Below are 18,132 nucleotides of genomic sequence, written 5' to 3'. Positions count from 1 at the left end.
GTTCGAAGCATCAGTTCTTCAGCGCTCAATCTTCTTTATGGCTCAACTCTCACATTCTTATGTGACTGCTGGAAAAACCATAATTTTGACTATACAGACGTTTGTGGGCAAAGTGATGTCTCTGCTTTTTAATTTTGCTGTCTAGGTTTGTCATAGCTTTTCTTCCAAGGAGCAAGTGTTTTTTAAAGATGAATAAAGGTGGCCCTTGTAGAAAAAAGTGGGCTTCTTCTAGTTCGTTGAGGGCCTGAGTAGAACAAATAGGTAGCAGAAGGAAGAATTCGCTCTCTGCTTGAGCTGAGATGTCACTATATCCTGCCCTGGGACATCAGTTCAGTTCAGTTCAGTCACTCAGACATGTCCTGACTCTTTGCGACCCCATGCACTGCAGCACGCCAGGCCTCCCTGTTCATCACCAACTCCCAAAGTTTATTCAAACTCATGTCCATCGTGTCGGTGATGCCATCCAACCATCTCATCCTCTGTCATCCCCTTCTCGTCCCGCCTTCCATCTTATTGGGCCTTCTTATCTCAGGGTTTCTACCTTAGACTGGGACTTAGACTGCTTGTTCCCCTAGTTAACAGGCTTGAAGTTTCAACTGTACTCTCACATTTCCTGGGCCTCCAGCTTACAGACAGTAGATCCTGGGACTTCCTAGCTTCCATAATTTCATGAACCAATTCTTCATAATAAATCTACATATGTTTCTATATATCTGTTTGGGCTTCCCCGGTGGCTGAGATGGTAAAGAACCCACCTGCAATGCAGGAGACCCAGGTTTGATCCCTGGGTCTGGAAGATCCCCTGCAGAAGGGAATTGCTGCCCAATTCCAGTATTCTTGCCTGGGAAATTCCATGGACAGAGGAGCCTGGTGGGCTACAGTCCATGGAGTCACAAAGAGTCGACACAAGTGAGTGAATAACACACACACACACACATATATCTGTTTATACCCTATTGATTCTGTTTCTCTGGAGAATTTTGATGAATATGGGCACTAATCCCATCATTAGAGTTCCACTCTCATGATCTAATGACCTCCCAAGGACCCCAGCTCCTAATACCTTCATACTGGGATTAGCATTTCCAGTGCACCAGGCATTGAGCCTCCACTGGGGCCCAGTAATAAGTCTAGATGGCTCACCGGTAAAGAATCTGCCTGCCAATGTAGGAGGTGCAGGTTTAATCCCTGGGTCAGGAAGATCCCCTGGAAAAGGAAATGGCAACCAGCTCTAGTATTCTTGCCTGGGAAATCCCATGGATAGAGGAGCCTGGCAGGCTACAGTCATGGGGTCTTAAAAGAATCAGATATGACTTAGTGACTAAACAATAACAACAAGCCTAAAGCCCCTTTCCAAATGTCTGATTGCAATCTTCAGAAGAAGGCATGAATTTTCTCCAAAACAAGGAATTCTGCACTGTGATTCTCCTATGAGACTCTGTAAGATGTTCCATGTTGTAATATACTGGGTTTGAAACATAAACATTCTTACAGTCATTATTTTCTGAATACAGTCACCCAGGAGTTACTTAGAAGGACATTTTAATATTTCCGGGGGGGGGGGAGATTTCTAGTATAACTCTTTTGTAGTTTAAATGGTTTGTTCTTTTTTCTAATTTATGGCTACTTCCTACATGGCCGATGGCTTACTATCCCTGCTGCTTGATATTAAAATGTATCTGCATTTATCAACTTGCGATTGTACTTTTTCAGAACCTGTTGAGGATTAGCCAAGTCTGATTTCCTCTTACAGAAAGTTAAGGCTTTTGCCCAAGGATATTTGTGAAACAAGGTTACAAGATTTTAAAAACCAATTTCAGAGAAGTTAATTTGTGAACCGGTTCCAGCTTTTCCATTCTTTGGCATCGAATAAAGCTTGTTTTGTTTTAGTCTAAAAAAAAAAAAAATCGGAAGTTCCTGATTCATTACAAAAAATCAACAGTGGGTTAAAAAACAAGTATTGGAATTTAGATTTTACTTGTTTATTTGTAGAGCCTTGAACCAACTAATGCTCCTTTGGTTTCTAAATTATTCCTGTTGGGACTAAAGTCAATTTCAGTTAGCAAAGAATCAACTTTTCAAGCTGTTTAAATTCTTCTAGTTTGAGTTGCAAAGGTGGAGGAGAAAGAAGAGGGATTAAGAAAAAGAGAGAAGAGAAAAGAGAAAGAAATGGAGGGAGAGCAATGAAAAATAAAACCAAACAAAAATTCGCTACAGAATGTAGGAGGGAAAATACTAGAGACAGAATGAGGTTGATTTGTGATATCTAAAGATCAGCCTCTCTCTTTTGGACATCAACCTCTAATCTGATCCCAGAAGCAGACTGATTCTTAACTCTGATCCCAGGTCAAGCCCACATTCTGACTATCAACATCTTCTCACAAGCAGTTCCTGATCCTGACCAGGCTAAGCCCTAACCCTGACCCTAGACCCCCGTTCTCTCTACACTGCGAACTCGAACTTTAAAGAATCTAAAATAGTCCTTCGCCAAGTGGACATTCACATCCAGAGATGTGGTTTCACCGTTTCATGGGGTCACTGTCTGTGCCCTGCCAGCCTTCAACTTCCCTCTCTGCATCTGCTTTGGCCCCACCCCCCAACATCCTCTAAAGCAATCTACTGAAAAAAACTCACTTCCTTGATCTTCCATCCCATTCACTGCTTCTTCCCTTCTGGGTCAAGCATCTTCAATTATCTGGACACATTTTTGTGTTAATTTACTTATTTGTTTATTTTATTTGGCTGTGTCGGGTCTTAGCTATGGCGCGAGGGCTTCATTGTTCCATCACATGTGGGATCTTAGTTCCCTGACCAGGGATCAAACTTGCGTCTCCTGCATTGGAAGGTGGATTCTCAACCAGTGGACCACCTGGGAAGTCCAGCCCTGGACACTTTTTTTTTTTTTTTTTGGGCTGCCCTGGGGCTTCACTGCTTGCGGCTTTCTCATGTTGCAGAGAGCAGGGGGGCTGCTCTTCACTGCAGTGCACAGGCTTGTCGCAGTGGCTTGCCTTGTTGCAGAGCATGAGCTCTAGAGGGCTGGCTCAGGGGTTGTGGCCCATGGACTTCGTTGCCCCGAGGCATGTGGGATCTTCCCGAACCAGGGATCAAATTCCTGCCCCCTGTGTTGGCAGGCAGATTGTTAACCACTGGACCACCAGGGAAGCCCACAAGTTTTTTTATTCTAGTTTTTCACCTTTCACTCACTCCTCCATGCTTTCTTTCCTTCTCTTCTTCCTCTAAAATTGCTTTTACCGAGGTTGATGTAGGAGGCGGATGGGCCCCTGATCCGAACTGCTGGTGTCTGTCCAGTGGAGTAAAATCGAAGCTTTGTTCTCACCCAGACACTCTGAGGACAGAGCTAGTGGCAGGAGCTGAGCTCTGCTGAAGTAAAGAGATAAGGCGACCACTCCTGAGGTCAAGGAAAACTTCCCTGTATGTACCTGTGTAGGAAGGCTCCTTGGGAGTCAAAAAGGGACGTCACCCAATATGTGTGGACATGCCTCTGCGGTGGGATCCATCTCAGCAAAAAGTTACCCATGTGACTTGGGGAGGATCCTAGGACAGGTCTGATGTGGAAAAAGGTTATGTAACTGGCCGAAGGTAAACAAAGACCCAGAAGCACTGTCCTGGATGACTGATTTCAATCATGTCTTAACTGTGCTTCTCATTCAGAATACCCACATTCCTCTCTGGGAGTGTATTTCTGCCTTGCTTCTATCTTAAATAAACAAACTGCTTCTCTGTGTGTTCTCCCACATATTATGCTGTGTCTCTAATAAAATTTGTTATTGTTTTTAGTTTTCGCTTCCTTGAAAAATTCTTGCTTTCAGTGAGGGGTAAAGCCAGGGGAACTTTGCCTCTAGCCCCTGGTGGCCTCACTACTAGGATTCCTGGTTTTCATTCAGGCTCAGTTCAGTTGCTCAGTTGTGTCTGACTCTTTGTGACCCTATGAATCGTAGCATGCCAGGCCTCCCTGTCCATCACCAACTCCCAGAGTCCACCCAAACCCATGTCCATTGTGTTGGTGATGCCATCCAACCATCTCATCCTCTGTCATCCCCTTCTCCTCTTGCCTTCAATCTTTCCCAGCATCAGAGTCTTTTCAAATGAGTCAGCTCTCTGCATCAGGTGGCCAAAGTATTAGAGTTTCAGCTTCAACATCAGTCCCTCCAATGAACACCCAGGACTGATCTCCTTCAGGATGGACTGGTTGGATCTCCTTGCAGTCCAAGGGACTCTCAAGAGTCTTCCCCAGCACCACAGTTCAAAAGCATCAGTTCTTCTGTGCTCAGCTTTCTTTATAGTCCAACTCTCACATCCATACATGACTACTGGAAAAACCATAGCCTTGACTAGACGGACCTTTGTTGGCAAAGTAATGTCTCTGCTTTTTAATATGCTGTCTAGGTTGGTCATAACTTTCCTTCCAAGGAGCTGAGTGTCTTTTAATTTCATGGCTGCAATCACCATCCGCACCGATTTTGGAGCCCAGAAAAATAAAGTCAGCCACTGTTTCCACTGTTTCTCCATCTATTTGCCATCAAGTGATGGGACCGGATGCCATGATCTTCGTTTTCTGAATGTTGAGCTTTAAGCCAACTTTTTCACTCTCCTCTTTCAGTTTCATCAAGAGGCTCTTTAGTCCTTCTTCGCTTTCTGCCATAATGGTGGTGTCATTTGCATATCTGAGGTGATTGGTATTTCTCCTGGCAAATCTTGATTCCAGCTTGTGCTTCCTCCAGTCCAGCATTTCTCATGATGTACTCTGCATATAAGTTAAATAAGCAGGGTGACAGTATACAGCCTTGACGTACTCCTTTTCCTATTTGGAACCAGTCTGTTGTTCCATGTCCAGTTCTAATTGCTGCTTCCTGACCTGCATATAGGTTTCTCAAGAGACAGGTCAGGTGGTCTGGTATTCCCATCTCTTTCAGAATTTTCCACAGTTTCTTGTGATCCACACAGTCAAAGGCTTTGGCATAGTCAATAAAGCAGAAATAGATGTTTTTCTGGAACTCTCTTGCTTTTTCGATGATCCCGCAGATGTTGGCTAATCGGGTTCAGTTCCTGGGCAGGGAATCATTAAACATATACATCCACTACATTTTCACTAGTATTGTCATTTTAAAATATCAAGTCTCCTAGTACATGAGCACAGAGTATCTTTCCACTTATTTATGTCTTCTTTAATTTCTTTTACTGTGTGTTCTCCTTTTTAAAAATTGTTTTTCAGTTTTTCTGTGTACAAGTCTGTCACTTACCTGGTTAAGTTAATTCTTAAGTATTTAATTCTTATTGATGCTGTTGTACATGGGATTTTGAAATTTTCCTTTTCATACTGTTCACTGTTTATGTATAGAAATATGGTGAGTGTCTCTCCCGGGGCTGTGTCTCCAAGGAATCTTACGTGGCTAGGCAGGGTGTGAGGACTTATCCCAAACGGAGGCTGGGACACTAAAAATTCTAGAGATAGAGATTCGTTTGGAAACCCAGGATTTCCTGGTGGGGCAGGGAAGATCCGTGCCGTACCGTGGAGGAAGATCATTTCTCAGAATTGAGATTGAATTCACATCCCTACTGGAAGCCGATGTGGTGTTTCCTCTGTGCAAAGGGGCAGTGAATTCAGAGGGCCTTCCATCAGTAAATCCCCACCCCAAGACCCCTGAGAGGCACATATTCATACCTGTCACACTTGGTACCCAGAGAAAGCTGCAACCATGAAAAGGTGGGAAGTTATAACACACAGCAATAACCATCAGTCTTTCTTAGATTTCCAAAGCCTTCAAAAATATCTGAGTGCCAAAAGGCCAGATTGGAACTGAGTGAGAGCTGGTTTGTTCCACCACATGCCCTGACCGACCGGGGAATCCCTACCTTCTGAAATATGAGAGGTGATCTCAGTCCCCACCCTCAGTCTGGCACAGGTCCTCACACCCTTCCTAGTCATGTAAGAGTCCCAGAGACATGGCCCCTCTGAGGCCACACCAGCCAGGCAGCCGTGGGATGGCCGAGCTTCCAGGAGCCCTTTCCTCATCCTGCCTCCTTCCCCCTCCTGCCTCTGTCATGGATGCGGGCACCTCCTATGGTGAGACTTTCCCTGCCTCTGGTGCTCTGGGTGCTGTGGGCCTCAGCCCCTCCTGCCTCTGGAGCCTGCTGCCGAGACACACACCTGTGAGACACACCTGGGCAAAACTCAGGCCTTGTGAACTGGCAGAAATCTTCAGAAGTGCACTGAGGCCTCCCCTCAACTCCCGCACCTTGCCCCACCACCACCTCGGTCTAATGCACTGGGGTCTGGACCACAGACTGAGGGAAGGGGAATCCTTGTCTTAATCATGGGCCCCCAACCCTGCCACCACCTGCCACCTCCTTCAGCTAGAAGTCACATCAGCTTAGGAACAGCCTGTTCTGAGGCCATAAGGCAACTCTGCATTTTCATGGTACAAACACTCTCAGCTCCTAGAAGACCTTCTCAGGTCCTAGGCATGAGTCTTCCTCTATCTCAGTGACTCAGAGAAGTATAACTCAGAGAACATCCCTTAAATCCAATCCCTCTTATACTTCTAATCTCACTGATTTCTGAGGCCAACTAAAAAAAAACAATCTGCTTTCAAAGTGCTCCTGTGATTACATTAAGCCCACTTAGATCGCATGTCTTTTTTATAAACTCAGAGTAAACTGATGAGTGACCCTCTGCAAAATCCCTTTTGTCCCGTAACATAACACAATTACCCACAGGATTACTCATCACATATTCTCAGTCCAGGGATTAGGCGTAAGTTTTGAGGTTCCATCCTAGAATGTTGCCCTACAACAGCACCATATGGAAGCTGTTCTTGTTCTCAGGGAGAACCTACCAGTGAGGATACTCTACTCAGCAAGATTATAATTTTGAATTGAAGGAGAGATCTTAAAAAAAAAAAAAAGATACACAGGGAAGCAAAAACTAAGAGTTCGTTAATACTGAACTTTATTGTTTTAGCTTAGTTGCTAAGTCATGTCTGACTCTTTATGATACCATGGACTGTAGCCAGCCAGGCTCCTCTGTCTGTGGGATTACCCCAGGCACAAATACTGGAGTGGGTTGCCATTTCCTTCTCCATTGGATCTTCCTGACCCAGGGATCGAACCCATGTCTCCTACAATGTCAGGTGGATTCTTTACCACTGAGCCACCTGGGGAGCTCCAGGCAAAGGTAAAGCCTTGAAAAGTCGATCTATTAATTCAAGGTCAGCGTTTAGTCACCAGCCCCAGGTCTCCGGTTCCTTGGCCCACAATTCTGCTCCTTCTGTCAACAGACCTAGAAAATGCTCCCAAGCGCAACTGATTGGGATTTCCATAACCTTCCCCTGGATGCAACTCAGGAACGCCCTACCCTACAAGCTATGGAACAGGGAACCTCAAACCATGGCACCAGTTGAGGGTGGAAACTCCTGAGAACAAACAGGAGGGCTTTTGACTATAGATTAAAAAAAAATAAGCCCCTTGTCTCTAATGGATGGAATCAAACCACAGCAGGATCAAGGAAACCAGTTTTATATCCAGAGATCGGGACTTGGCACCACAATATGAAGGTGGAGAGGAAACAAGAAAACCACATGCTTTAGGAAAACAAAGCCAATTGCAATAGTTCTTACTCACCCCTGGTGTTTTATTTTCACTGGGTTTTTATTTTGTTTTTCCTTTCTCACACAGGCATCTGAGTCCCCTGAGGATCTAGAAAGACCAGGAAAAGGAGTGGCTCCCTGGAGGGTGGAGAACACAGGATGAGATTCGATGGCTCTGTTTTATGACTGTACTGTCGGTAGAAAAAGAAGTCACCCTATCAATTCCCTAACTGCTGGTGAGAGAAAAAACCAAAAACCAAAAACACTCCACCCCTAAAAATACCCACCCCCCTGCAAAATACTAGGGCCCTGTCCCTCTCAGTACCTGCAAGAAACAGGAGGGCGGAAAAGCAGAAAGGCCTGAGCCTTAAACAACCACCTCATGAGCACATCCTCCCAGCCACCAAGTCTGAAGCTACTTGCTGTGATTTCGAGTTGCTGGAATACTTTGTCTGGCTCCGTAAAACGTCTCTGACCATCTTCCTTGATGCCCAGAGACCCATTCATTTGGGTTTGATCCTTCAAGTGACTAAACTTTTTTTTTTTTTTTTTGCCACATTGCATGTCATGCAGGATTTTAGTTCCTGGACCAGGGTTTGAACCTGTACCCCCTGAAGTGGAAGCACAGAGTCCAAACCACTGGACTACCAGGGAAATCCCTGATGGAACATTAAGACTAAAGAACAGAGTCTTATGCTCAGCCCCAGACAAAGGCTACCAGCCCCACTTCCTGCCATGGCACAAGCCTCTCCTCCACCGTGAAGTCCTTCCTTCTCTGGCCCTTGCTCTCAGCGCACTCCAGTGGTGAGCTCTCTCAGGGGTCCACCTGCAGCCGAGTAGCGGTTCCGTCTCCATGCTCCCACAGTTCGATGAATATACCTCCGTTTGTAACAACACACCGTAATGATTTTGAAAATTAAGATGAAGTATGAAACAGAAAACTATCATCAAGAATTCCATTTTCTACCCATAAAAAGTGAAAGTGTTAGCCACTCAGTGGTGTCTGACTCTTTGCAACCCCTTGGACTGTAGCCCCCCCCAGGCTCCTCTGTCCATGGGGTTTCCCAGGCAAGAAGACTGGAGTGGGTTGCCATTTCCTCCTCCAGGGGTCTTCCCAATCCAGGGATCAAACACATGTCTCTTGCATTGTAGGCAGATTCTTTACCATCTGAGCCATCAGAGAAGCCCTTTCTACCCACAGTCTAGACTTAATCATTATTTAGCAACTTGGAATGTTTCTTCCAATTTTTTTTCTGGAGTGGCAAACTGTAACCTCCTGGAATGCAAGGACAATATACTTTTTTTTTGTCCATGTGACATGCAGTATCTTAGTTCACAAACCAGGGATTGAACCTGTGCCCCCTGCAGTGGGAGCACAGAGCCCTAACCACTGGACTGCCAGGGAATTCCTAATGAAGATATACTTTCCCCCCATTCGTACAGTTCTGGAGGTTACAAGTCCAACATGGTGTCACTGGGCTTACATGAAGGTGTTGGGCAGACGGTATTCTTTCTGGAAATCCAAGGAGTGAAATCGCTCCCTCTCCTGAACCAGGCTCTAGAGACACCCACACTCCTTGGTGCCCCACCCCCTGCATCCGCCAACCCATCTGGGATTCTGCCTCCATCTTTCTTCAGATGGAGTCTGATATCACTCAAGATAGCTCATTGCATTTACATGGAGAGATCTGCTTTTTATAAGGGGTTTCCCAGGTGGCACTAGTGGTAAAGAGCCTGCCTGCCGTGAGAGGAGCAGTAAGAGATGCCGGTTCGATCTCTGGATCAGAAGATTCCCCTGGAGGAGAGGATGGCAGCCCACTCCAGTCTTTTGTTTTTTATAAAGTCCTTTTCTGTTCACATGAAGCTTATATAGACGTCTTCGTAGCTTATACCTCAGCAACAAAGACCCAGCACAGCCAAAATTTAATTATAAAAAAACAACAAAAGTGAGACAGAGAAGCTAAGCATCAGAAGAAGACAGCATCGTAACAACATAATTTAATCTCCTCTCCCACCCAAATGTTAATGGTTCCATCTTTGCAGAGGACACCCTTAGATTTCACTTAGAGGTCTCCTGAGTGAAATCCACCTTCTAGAGGGATGTTTTTCCCCTTCCATTTCCAGGATTTTGCCCCTTTCCATTTCCACACGCAGCCTTTTGTTTCCTGTCTTGCTCTTCACTTAGGCACCTGTTTCCTAACACCACACTCACAATGACACATGGTTCTTCATAAAGGCTTGCTTTTATAAACTGCAGCTTCTGTCAGGGAAGAAACAGGGGCAGGATCCCTGTCCCCATAACATGTCGTTTTTATTGAACTGTCAACTGTTTGCACAGCCATTCTCTGGCCATGGAAGGTGTGCACTGGGAAAAAAAAGTGTGTAATAAGGAGGAAGCAGGAGTGGGGAGAGTCCCTGGAAGGGTCACAAAGAGCAGGAGATTGCAAATGCAGAAACGGTCAGAAAACACACCCAGAGATTAGGGCCTTTCAACAATGGCAGCCCCATCTGCCTCTTTCCATACCTGTTAACCCCTGACTTCCTCCTCCGCCCGTCCCGCCCGGCCTTGACTTAGACCAGTACTAGAGGTCTGTTGCTATGCTCAGTCACTCAGTTATATCCAACTCATTGCAATCCTAGGAACTGTAGCCCACCAGGATCCTCTGTCCAAGGGATCCTCCAGGCAAGAATACTGAAGTGGGTTGCCATGTCCTCCTGGGTCAGGAAGATCCCCTGGAGGAGGACATGGCAACCCACTTCAGTATTCTTGCCTAGAAAATCGCATGGACAGAGGAGCCTGGAGGGCTACAGTCCATGGGGTCACAAAGCATCGGACATGACTGAAGCAAGTGAGCACAGCACGGCACACAGCAAGGCCAACATAGAGTCCTCGTTATAGTAAATATCTTTAAACACCATTCATCTCTACCTTTTAAGGGAAATAAGCTGCAGCTTGTTTTTCAGATATAGAGCAGCTAAGAGGCAGTTAAGTTATTTTTCCAGGTGAGAATCTTTCATGTAGTTTTTTCACTATTCTTCTTTCACTTTCTCTGTTCTTTCACAATTTACAAATGGTGCTCTTTAAAATTTATTAAAAATTTTTTTTTATTGAAATATAGGTGATTTACAATGTTGTGTTAGTTTCAGGTATACAGCAAAGAGATTCAAATTATATTTGAATCTGTTCTTTTTAAGAATTTTTTCCATCGAGGGTTATTACAAGATAACGAGCATAATTTCCTGTGCTATACAGTACGTCTTTGATGCTTATCTGTTAGTAGCGTGTATAATTTAATCCCAAACTCCTAATTTATCCCTTCCCCTTTTCCCTTTGGCAACCATAAGTCTGTTTTGTCCTTGAGTCTACTTCTGTTTTGTAAATAAGTTCATTTGCATCCTTCTTTTAGACTTTACATATCAGTGATATCCTAAGATGTTTGTCTATGTCTGACCTACTTCATTTAGTATCATTATTTCTGGGTCCATCCACGATGTTGCAAATGGCATTATTTCATTATTTTTGTGGCTGAATAATATTCCATTGTGTATATATACACCACATCTTCTTAGGGTAGCTCCACATCTTGGCTATTGTAAACAGGGCTGCTATGAACAGTGGGATGCAAGTACCCTTTTGAATTATACTTTCCTCTCGATAAAGGCCCAGGTAAATGACTTCTAAGCTTTATGATTCAGAGTGTGGTCCCATAGCCAGTAGGAATGGCATCACTCAAAATCTTATTAAAAATGCAGAAGCTTGGGCTTCCCTGGTGGCTCAGCGGTAAAGAACCTGCCTGCCAATGCAGGAGACACAGGGAAGATTCCCGGGAAGATTCCACAGGCTGCAGAGCAACCACATCCATGAACCATAACTATCGAGCCTGTGCTCTAGAACCCAGCAGCCGTAACTAGTGAAGCCTTCGTGCCCTTAGAGCCCATGCTCTATCACAAGAGAAGCCACCGCAATGAGAAGCCCCTGCACTCAACTCGAGAGCAGTCCCCGCTTGCAGCAACTAGAGAGAAGCTAGTGCAGCAACGAAGACCCAGCACGGCCAAAGACAGACAGATAAATAATTTTTTTAAAATGCAGACTCTCACGCCCCACTAGAAGAATCAGATCTGTATTTGATCAAGATAATCTGATCAACTAGCACCTTAAAACTTGAGTCACGTCCCTAAAGTGCCTGCCACTTTTACAAAGCAATTGCTTGAGACTCACCTCAACTCTGTCACTTCGCAGGAAAAAAAAAAAAAGGTTCACCTCGTCATTTCACTTGTGCCCTTTTTCTAATCTTAATCAGAGCTCTCAGATTTGCCCACATCCCAGAACAGAGTGGAGCCTTTGTAATGGCTCAGACAGTAAGAATCCGCCTGCAGTGCAAGAGACGAGGCTTCGATCTCTGGGTCTGGAAGATCCCCTGGAGGAGGGCAGGGCCACCCGCTCCAGTATTCTTGCCTGGAGAATCCCCACGGACAGAGGAGCCTGGCGGGCTACAGTCCAGGGGACTGCAGAGTCACACGACTGAGCGACGAACAGAATCGAGTGGTTGGAAACCCGAGTGGGGCAGTGCTGCCACCTTGTGGGCATGAACACGCAGCAAATACACTTGATTCTGACCGTTCTCAGCTATAAAGGCAACCCACTCCAGTATTCTTGCCTAGAGAATCCCGTGGACAGAGGAGCCTGGTGGGCTGCTGTCCATAGGGTCGCATAGAGTCGGAGACGATTAAAACAACTTAGCATGCATGCATGCGCTGGAGAAGGAAATGGCAACCCACTCCAATATTCTTGCGTGGAGAATCCCAGGGACGGAGGAGCCTGGTGGGCTGCCATCTATGGGGTCGCACAGAGTTGGACACGGCTGAAGCAACTTAGCAGCAGCAGCAGCTATAAAGGAGGCGGGAGGGTGGGTGGAGCAGGTGAAGTCCAATTCTCAGGGTAGGTAAGAGAATCACAACCACCCACACTGACTGGAAGCGAGAGTCACAGAGACCTGGGCTGACATCACAGAGTAATGTCACTTTTCAAAGGGCAGATTTTACAATGCCTAATAAAATGTAGTATTAGTGGAATCCTGGGTTCCAAGCCAAGCTCTACCCTTGGAACCACTGTCACAGTTATTTTCAGACACCCAGCTCCTGCCTGAACTCTGCCAGTAAACTTACAGTTTTCCAAAGAAACTTACTTTCGTCTGACAGTTCTTTCTCATCCTGAGCCAAAATGTGTCTGGTTGCAGACTCACCAAGCCTCCTGTTACTCTCTGTAGGCATGGAAACAAGTCTCAAACCTTTTCACACAACAGACCTTCAAATACTTGTGAATAACCACCAAGCACCCGCTACGTCTTGCCTGAGCCATTTCCAAAACGACGTATTCTGAAGCTCCCGGACACTTTCCGGTCACTTTCTGACGGGCAAGTGAAGTATGTCAACCAGAGCAGAGACTCCGGTCCTGGGAGTGTTCCACGCACAGCTGCAGGGAATAGGATGAGCTACGTCCTCATGCTGAGCACTTCCCCTGTATTTAGAAGCCAAACTCCACCTCGGTTCACGCGAGGAGATTGGAGTCTCGACTCATGCTTCTGCCCCAGTCGTTCCAGATCGGCGGATGTGTCTACTTTTTGTTGTTTTACTTACTGTCTGTGCTGGGCCTTCACTATTGCACGGGCTTTTCTCTAGTTGCGGCGATCGGGGGCTACTCTAGTTGCGGAGCACACGCTTCTCATAGCAGTGGCTTCTCTTGCTGCGGAGCACGGGCCCTGGGGCGCTGCGGCGTCAGTACTTGCAGTGCGTGGGCTCAGAAGTTGCTGATCCCGGGTTGTAGAGCGCAGGCTCAGGAGTTGCTTAGTTGTTCCGAGGCATGCGGGATCTTCCCGGGCCGGGGATAGAACCCATGTCTCCAGCACTGGCAGGCAGATTCTTTTTTTTTTTTTTTAATTTTTATATTTCATTGGAAGATAATTACTTTACAATATTGTGATGGTTTCTGCCATACATCACCAGGAATCAGCCACAGGCAAACACATGTCCCCCTCCCTCTGAAACCTCCCTCCCACCTCCACACCTCTAGGTTACCATTACCACTGAGCCTCCAGGGAAACCCTGTTGTTTTATTTTTAAGAAATATTTAGTGAAATAAGTCAGAAAGAGAAAGACAAATATCGTGTATTAACGCATATATGTGGAATCTAGAAAGACAGTACCGACAATCCTACGTGCAAGGCTGCAAAGGAGACACAGATGTAAAGAACAGAATTTTGGACTCAGTGGGAGAAAGAGAGGGTGGGATGATTTGAGAGAATAGCTTTGAAACATACACATTACCATATGTAAAATAGATAACCAGTGCGAGTTTGATGTGTGGAGCAGGGCACCCAAAGCTGGTGCTCTGTGACAATCTGGAGGGATAGGGAGGGAGGTGGGAGGGGCTTTCAGAATGGGTTGAGGGGGGACATATGTGTACCTATGGCCGATTCATACTGATGCATGGCAAAAACCATAACAATATTGTAAAGTAATTATCCTCCAATTAAAATAAATAGTTTTTTTAAAAAAGAAATATCTATTAGAGCCTGCGTTGCGCTAGAGACACAAGGATGAATCAGACCTGGTCCCTGCCCTTACTGAGGGAGAGAATCCAACCGAGCATCAGAGCACTGCACGTGTCACGTGAGAAATATGTTGATAAGAGGTAAACACAGGCATCTGGGCACATCTCATCAGCCCCCCCAAGAAAATCATCCACTCCGGATTTTCTAGGCTCTCATTTTCCTCATTCCAAGTTCAAAGTGAAGAAGAGAGAGAATGCAAGTGTCCCAGATTTTTGCAGTCACGGTTCAACCAGACATTTATCTCTGGATAATCCAGGGTATTGGTCCCCCCCCCCCCCGCCCCCCGCACTGGCACACACAGCAGCCAGGCAGCTGCCCACTAAGGCAATTCCAGCAAGTCAGGAAACTAGAGTTCTTCTCTGGCTTGGAGGCAAACTGACCGTGACCTTGAATAAAATACGGAGCAGTTGGACTAACCCTCCACAGGTCTATGTGTGGGGTGAGAGCTCTTCAGAGAGACGTCACACCATCTTCTTCTTCTTGGAAGCCACCACCCAAATACATTAGGGACTCTGATGCTCCCTGACTGTGCGTGCTAAGTCGCTTCAGTCCTGTCCGACTCTTTGCAACCCTGTGGACCGTAGCCCACTAGGCTCCTCTGTCCATAGGATTCTCCAGACAAGACTACTGGAGAGGGTTGCCATGCCCTCCTCCTCCTACGACTGTGTGTATGAATAAATGACTCTTCTTAGGGCAACGGGAAGCATGGATATGATATCATCAACAAGCAGTTTTGAATGTCTAAGTACACTGTACATAGACAGAGGAGCCTGGCGGGCTACAGTCTACGGGGGCGCAAAGAGTCAGACACGGCTGAGCGCGCGCACACACACACACACACACACACACTAAGTATACTGAAGAGTGGGGAAACTAAATAACAGTGGAAAATGGTTATTTCTCCCACTTTCCCCTCACCTCCTTCCTGGAAGGAGACCTTTTAAGACACAAAGACTGTGCTTGACATTACTGAAGTTCTCAGGGTGAGCTCTAAGCGTGCATGCTCAGTTGTGTCTGACTCTTTATGACCCGATGGACTGCAGACCCCCAGGCTCCTCCGACCGTGGGATTCTTCAGGCGAGAATACTGGAGCGGGTTGCCATTGCCTACTCCAGGGGATCTTCCTGACCCAAAGAGCGAACCTATGTCTCTTGCGTTTCCTGCATTGGCAGGTGGATTCTTTACTACTAGCACCACCTGGGAAGCCCTAAGTGATTGTCTATATTAAGAGAAAAGTCTGTCTTGGGAGTGTCTTACATCAATGCAGTTGAGAGACCCAAAGTTCTCTCCCATGGGAAACAGGACCCGACATCCCTTTTCAAGTCTATAGAGGGGAAAATCAGATGGAGTGAACTGTTAGGGAGCCAGGACTTGGGGAGATGATGGGGGTGAACAGACTGAGAGGACCTGGAGGAAGCTGCAGGGAGGAGCCCCCTGATTAGCAGCCTTGGGGCAGACTGGAGGAGGACCTGATGCGGAAGTAAAGCACCACTTCAGGCTCCCTATGTGTGCGTGACCTTCTATCAGAAAAATGTTTTACCGATAATGGACTGCAGTTTCACATGCTTCCTAACATAGCAGGTCTAGATAAAGGCTTACAAAAATATCAGTCAATTCAGCAAATATTTGCAGAGCACCCACAAAGTGCCAGGCCCTACATAAGCTTAGGAACTTACAAGCGAACAGTTAACAGCCCTGCCTCAAAAATCCCCACCCAGTCAGCTCTGTGCTCCTTCTCGGCCCTGCCCTCCTCCCTGCCTTCCATCAACAGAAACCCTACCCCACCCTTCAGACCCAGCCCAAGTTCCACTGAACCCCAAGTTTTTTGAGCTACTCACCATCCACAGTGAACTGCTGCCACTTCTGAAATTTGATTGCACAATATCCCTAGGTCTTATGAAGTGTATGTCATCTCCCTGGTTACACTTGAGTGTCCTGAGGACTGAGACCATGGTTAAAAATTTCCAGGGAGTAGTGGCTCAGTGGATAAGAATCCACCTGCCAAAACAAGGGACATGGGATCGATCCCTGGTCCGGGAAGCTTCCACAGGCTACAGAGAAACTAAGCCAGGGTGCCACAACTTCTGAGCCCATGTGCCTAGCGCCCATGCTCCACAACAAGAGAAGCCACCACAATGAGAAACCCCACAATGAAGAGTAGCCCCCACTCACTGCAACTAGAGAAAGCCTGTGCAAAGGAACAACTCAGGGCAACCATAAGTAAATGAATAAAAACATTTTTTTTAATAATAATTTTCCAGGGAGGAGCCAGAGTAGTGCTTTATACATTAGACCAAGCTCAGATGGAGCCCTTCATCTCAAGGACAATCTCCACTGTCCAGTGAAGTGCCAGGCAGTGGCAGATGCTTATAACCTTTGTAGCGAAGTCTACAATCAAGGCTCCACCAGGTCCACAGGTGAAAATAATCTGAAATTGACAGGGTAGGAATGAGCAAACCAAAGCCATGCCTGGCCTCTTCCCTTCTCTTGACTAGAACAAAGTCACACCACCTTCTCTCACACCTGCCTGGAGGAGCAGGGAGGACTTCCTTGTTAACCTTCCCCTCAGCCCCACAAAGGATCCCGCAATGGCCCAGCAGGTAAAGAATCGGCGTGCAATACAGGAGACACAGGAGACTCGGGTTCAGTCCCTGGGTCAGGAAGACCCCCTGGAGGAGGAAATGGCAACCTGCTCCAGTATTCTTGCCTGGAAAACCCCATGGACAGAGGAGCCTGGTGGGCTACAGTCCAAAGTGTCGCAAAGAGTCGGACATGACTAAGCATTTCTTTTCTTTCTTTTAGCCCCGCAAACATCTCGAGGCCCTTAAGACCAGCCTCTCTTCTATTTTTGAGCCCAGTTCCTGGAATGAGTCACATCAGTAAGTGCGGCCCTTCTGGACCCTTGATGTTTGCTCCAAGAAGTAGCACCTCTCTCTTTCATCTTGGACTGATTTCAAACAAGATCTCGCACCAGGAGCCCCAGCAGCCTGGGCAGGCACTTTCCTTACTCTGGCTTTTGCTTCTCAAATCCTCTTGGACCTGAAGCCTTGAGGGTCTTCCGCCAACCCACATCCCTCTCCTCTAAGCAGCAGCCATGAGGCCATATACCACGAAGTTCCAATACTTTGGCCACCTGATGCAAAGAGCCAACTCATTGGAAAAGACCCTGATGTTGGGAAAGATTGAAGGCAGGAGGAGAAGGGGATGACAGAGGATGAGATGGTTGGATGGCATCACCGACTTGATGGACATGAGTTTGAGCAAGCTTCGGGAGTTGGTGGTGGACAGGCAAGCCTGGCTTGCTGCAGTCCATGGGGTCGCAAAGAGTCAGATATGATTGAGCAACTGAACTGAACTGTTGGTGTCCCACTGAATCCTGGCATCACTTCATAACCAGGTTGCCCCTTGAAGGCCAGCTTCATTCTGGGGGCCACTGTTCACCCCTCCTGGCTGGCAAATCGGTCTCTAAAGTAAACTGACGAGTTTGAGCAAGCTTCGGGAGTTAGTGATAGACCAGGAAGCCTGGCATGCTGCAGTCCATGGGGTCGTAGAGAGTTGGATACGACTAAGCAACTGACCAACAACAAGCGCAGCCACCTGCCTGACCACCAACAAGGAGGCCTGCTTTGACCCAGTGCTCCAGGGCAGTGTTTCGGCAAGGGAGAAGAGCCTCTCCTCCATCCTCTCTGCTTCCATCCTTACACAGCCACAGAATTGGAGGATGCTGTCCACAGTGGGGGACACGGCAACGTCTGATACTGTGCTGAGGCTGGGAGTGGGGAAGACAGAGGGGAGACAGGCCGTGTCACCCTCTTTGCCAACCCTTAGCCTCACTTTTCCTGCCAGACACTGAGCTAGAAAACGTCACTCAAACGTATAAGGAAATTCAAACAAGCCAAAAGAAGAAATCATAG

The 18,132-nt window shown here is 46.7% G+C and overlaps 1 long non-coding RNA gene across 3 annotated transcripts in view; it reads right to left on the bottom strand.

The window, feature by feature from the left end:
• Positions 1-18,132, bottom strand: part of LOC138418944 (uncharacterized) — a 90,884-nt gene that overhangs the window by 4,710 nt on the left and 68,042 nt on the right. For 2 of the 3 annotated variants that reach the window (XR_011248802.1, XR_011248801.1), the window contains one exon: positions 7,642-7,745. This is a non-coding gene — a long non-coding RNA (uncharacterized lncRNA). Of the gene's footprint in view, positions 1-7,641; positions 7,746-16,056; positions 16,117-18,132 lie in introns of those variants that run through there. The other variant, XR_011248800.1, reaches the window with a different exon arrangement.

This window comes from Ovis canadensis, chromosome 14 (genome assembly GCF_042477335.2).
Source record: "Ovis canadensis isolate MfBH-ARS-UI-01 breed Bighorn chromosome 14, ARS-UI_OviCan_v2, whole genome shotgun sequence".
NCBI classification, from domain to species: Eukaryota; Metazoa; Chordata; class Mammalia; order Artiodactyla; family Bovidae; genus Ovis; species Ovis canadensis.
The sequence above is the reverse complement of the archived record's forward strand: the minus strand, read 5'-3'. Positions and strand labels throughout refer to the sequence as shown.